The 4,524-nt window shown below is 43.4% G+C and overlaps 1 long non-coding RNA gene across 1 annotated transcript; it reads left to right on the top strand.

Annotated features, from left to right (window-relative positions):
- The first annotated feature begins 2,535 nt into the window (after window positions 1-2,535).
- LOC136457957 (uncharacterized) lies at window positions 2,536-3,200 on the top strand. Its single transcript, XR_010759854.1, has 3 exons — window positions 2,536-2,632; window positions 2,712-2,753; window positions 2,835-3,200. It is a non-coding gene; the product is annotated as an uncharacterized lncRNA (long non-coding RNA).
- The last annotated feature ends 1,324 nt before the right edge of the window (window positions 3,201-4,524 follow it).

Raw genomic sequence — 4,524 nt, 5'->3', positions numbered from 1 at the left:
ATGTCCGGATCTTTTGACTTGTCTGCTACCAAGCTCCGCCATCACTTCTCGCTGTCTAACATGTCATATGATTTAAGCAATTGCAAACTTGTAAGTCATACAGATACATTTATTTCTAGTTCTCGTTCAGCTGTACTTGTCCAACCATAACTTCACTTTATTGTTAGCAATATGCATCTCTTAACGCCCAATTCCAATGTGCAGCTCTTCTTTCCTGCTCTACTGCAATATCGGTGGGTATGCTATGTATGGTGTCTGGAAAACAACGTTATATATGTATTTGACCCGAGCTATGCTATGTCAACTCCTGATAGTACGGTTGAATCACATGAACGAACATGCTACTTACTTAAGCTAGCGATGCGCACAGTCTCTCGAACAATGTTTCAAGGATGGCACAATGAATGGACCTCTGCAGAATTGCGAATTATGATGTGGTTGGACAAATCTGTTCCATGGTGAGCATCTTATCTCAATACTTGGCCAGCCAATGTTTCAAATCTAACCTGAGGACATTTTTGTTTTCAATGTAGTTCTAATAGAACTGGAGCGCTATGTGCTCTTTTCTGTCGTTGTTTTGACGGTGCCGATCTAACCCCGAGCCTGAAATTGGTATGATATCTTATAACTAATCTTTCACTACGTTATTTTGCATTGTATACGGACCATACTCTATGCATGTAAATGAACAGTATTTTTTTATGATGTGACCTATAGACCGTTTCTTTGCCAACATGTTGCATGATTATTTACACTTGACTGTGGTTTATACTCTTGTCTCTTAGGTCGACGCAGATGCCATTGCCGCAAAGCTAACTGGAGAAATTGGGCAGCTTAAGGGCAACATAGGCAGAATTCCTCCATCTTTAACATAATAATTGTAGCAGAATGCCTACTTCAGATTTTTTTTGAAGACAATGCCTACCTCAAGGTAATTTATGTTAAATGTGCCTTCTTTGTAAATACTCATTTGGGTATTATGCCTAATCCTGCTTGTAAATTGAAAGAATGATTCTGAAATGGTGACAAAGTTGTGCTTTCTGACGATTTGTGTTTTCTCTTTTGTGAATATGTTGCCTCATTGCAGGTTGACCGCCAGATGGTGGAGGCAAACCTTTCTCAGCAAGCTTGAAAGCATCAGTCCCTACATCACACATGCAAGTACCTTCTAGGTATGCCATGATCATTAGTGGACTTATATGTATCATACAATCCTCTATTTGTCTTAGTAATTCTAGCTAGAAGAAGTGGCTAGACAGTAAGCCTCCCGACAGGCACCGGTCATGTTGCCATGAGATTTCATTCTCTCAAAAACGGATTAATTTACTTATTTCAAACTTGCCTTGAGATTTTATTCAGTGAAAATGGATTAATTTACTTATTTCATGTTTGCCATAAACTATGAAGCCTCACAGCAGGCGTTGGTCCCTAGTGGTACTGTTTATGTAGCCAGGACATTTCATTCTATCAAAATGTATCAGTTTACTTAAGTTAAACTCTTATAATTGTCTTAGTAATTCTAACTAGGAGTTAAATATGCTCTATTGTCTTCCACCCTCGTCATTTTCTTATGTACTGTACTAATAGCTTGTGTAGCTGGTAGCTTTGTGCGGTGTTTTGTTTTAAACTACAAATCACCTGGTACTAATAGCTTTTGCACTGCTCGTTGTTTGCAGTTGCAGCTAATGACACCGTTTTCCAACAAGGGTTTCGCCTGCGAGCTACTAAAGAAGTCGTCCCTATCAGTCCATGGATGTTAAATCGGCGCTCAATAATGCTTTCATTTCAATATATGTCATGATTGCCTGTGTGCCAACTTTTGTTCTATTAACTTTCCATGGCTCCACTCATAATTCGTTTCATTCACCAGGCATTCCAAGTTTGCTTAGGTTTACTAATGGTTAGGGATGAAAACGGATCGGATACGGACGGATATCACCGATATTACATTTGTTTTCATATTTCTATTCGGATTCGGATTCGAATACGGATAGTGTCAACTATGTCGGATAGGATACGATTGGATATCGACATCATAAATATGCAATTTGAGTATTCGGATACAGATACGGTATCGGATGTTGGATATCCGGACTCGGATACGGACAGATCTCAACCCCTCTAAATGGATTCGGTTTCGAATACGGTCGGAAAATATGCGTACCGTTTTCATCCCTACTAATGGTACTGTAATTTCTCTAGCAGACCCTCTGAAAGCTACTGCTTTATTGTTGGAAGACTATGTACTAAATTTGTTTGCTTAATGCTCTATGACACTAAGTACTCAGATCGCAAGATGTTGTCTTTATGCTTTCCTTCAACTTTCAAAACTTCAATTTTATTTTATTTTTTACTTATTTCATAGGGTCTGTCTCAGGGTCGGGTGACCCATCCCCTCCCACCGCAGCGCCTCCTCGTGTTCTTCTCGCTCGCCGGCGCCCTGCCTCCCCCACCCCGCCTCATCCACCGCCGCCACGGCCACGGCTGCCTCGCCGCCGGCCGGCCCCCCCACCGTTCGCCCCTGCCTCGTCGACCCTGCGCTCCCCTAAATTCAAGGAAGGTCGCCGACGGATGTCCACCTCGTCCTCGCACATCCCTGCCCTGGATGTTCTGTTGGTGTTAAAATTAAAATGTGACCTTACAGCTTTTGACACCTCTCACACAAGTTCCAAAGTAGTTATGCAGTCTGATTTCTTGATTCCATTTTGAAGGTTTTAGGTACCGGACGCTGAATAGTGGAGTCAAACTCGAAGGTACTCTCACAATGAGTTGTCCCACAGTTTTCAGTTATGATTCTAATTGTTCATGGACAAATTACTCTTCTTGATCTGAAGATATCGTTGAGGGGAAGGGGCCTGAAACATGGGAAGGCGATCTGGTGCAGTTCAACTACGTCTGTCGTCGCGCAAATAGTTATTTCGTGCATAGGTGTGCAGTACATACATTGAAACATGTTGCAGTTTCAGTTAGATCGAGTCCAGTTATCTGGTGGTCTCACCATATTTTCCTCTAGGTGCACTCAGCTGCAGTTTCTTGGCTCTCTTTTTGTTTGCTACTACCTATCAGGCTATCACCATAAGTTTGTTGCTATCAGCTAGCCTAGAATGAAGTCAATGTGTAGTGTTTTAAGCATAGTCAAGATTGTGCAGATTAGCAACTGGAATGGAAACCTAAGTTGATCTTGCTTGTACCTATTAGCATTTGTGAGTACTCAATGGATATGAAAACTACTGCTAGGAGCTGGTTTAAGGACTGCTGTGCACTTTTCTAAAGAAATATAATTTCTATGCTGTTGAAGTGAAGAGCATTCAGAACTCCCATTTCAAGAATCCAGTCATGGAAATGTAAAATTTCAGTACACTACAAAAATTTGTCTTATACAGATCTTTGGTTCCCCATTTACTGAAGTTTTTGCAAGCTCAATAATGGAGCCACCTCAGTTTGAAGTTCACCAGCAACTTTATTTTCCTCTCTGACCATAAATATTTTATGAGAGTTGAGCCTAGTGCTTCTCTATGTATCTTACTATTTCTTGTCTTCTATTGTCGGCTATTATTAGCCTAGTATTAAGAGTATGCTCAGGTGCTCAGCATCCACTTCACTGGTTAGGAATATGCTGGAGCAGGTAGACCATCTGCTATATAGGTAGCAGTGGTGCTGGACCTTCTTGTATCCCAAGTTTTGCTTTTCAATTCCAACAAGTGGCTAAGGCCAAGCTGCCCTAAGGCAGTTCCTATCTAAGATCCATTTTGTGAAGTTCCCTAGCCAACAATTGGTATCCAGAGCCTAGGTTTGGGAGTAGTTAGCCACCATGTCCAACCACTCCGGTCTCTCTGGAGGATCCGTCGGTGCCAGAGCTCGTGCCGCCGCCACTGGCGCGATGATGGACGTCGTTACGCGGATCATAGTCGCAGAGGCAGCAGCCACTCACGCGGCCACGACGGCCAGATAGGCAGCGGCCGCAGCCCAGGCTGCAGCGGCGGCTGCCGAGGCTCTGTGCGTGGAGATGCAACCACCGCCCGCCAACAGTCGCTGTCACTAGAGCGGCGTCATGGGCAACACGGCCGATCACCGATGGTGTAGACCGTCTACCGGGATTTGGGAGCAGCGACGCCGTGGCCGATGCTCACCAAGACGAACTACCATGAGTGGAGTCTCCTGATGAAAGTCAAGATGCAAGCTTGGCAACTCTGGGACGCCATCAAGGTCCGAGGCATCGACTTCCATGACTTTCGGCGGGCGCTCGAGGCTCTCCTCATCTTCGTACATGTATCGCCCTTAAAACAAAATGACTGATGTATACATCGCCCTTAGTCGCTGAATGGCCAATGAGTTAGGCATTGTTGCTTTTCGGTTTTGAATTGTGTTTTCAGGTTCATGATTTCATTCACCTAAAAACAGGGGACATATGTTAACACTCAAAAGTGTCTCAAAGTGGTTCATGAGCATCGCCAACAAATTATAAACATTATAGGCATGTTAGAAACCAAATGGCAAGAGAAAACAGCAAGCGAGACACGCGAG

This window comes from Miscanthus floridulus, chromosome 6, assembly GCF_019320115.1.
Source record: "Miscanthus floridulus cultivar M001 chromosome 6, ASM1932011v1, whole genome shotgun sequence".
Taxonomy (NCBI): domain Eukaryota; kingdom Viridiplantae; phylum Streptophyta; class Magnoliopsida; order Poales; family Poaceae; genus Miscanthus; species Miscanthus floridulus.
Note: the sequence above shows the minus strand (reverse complement) of the source record. Positions and strands in the feature narration are given on the sequence as shown.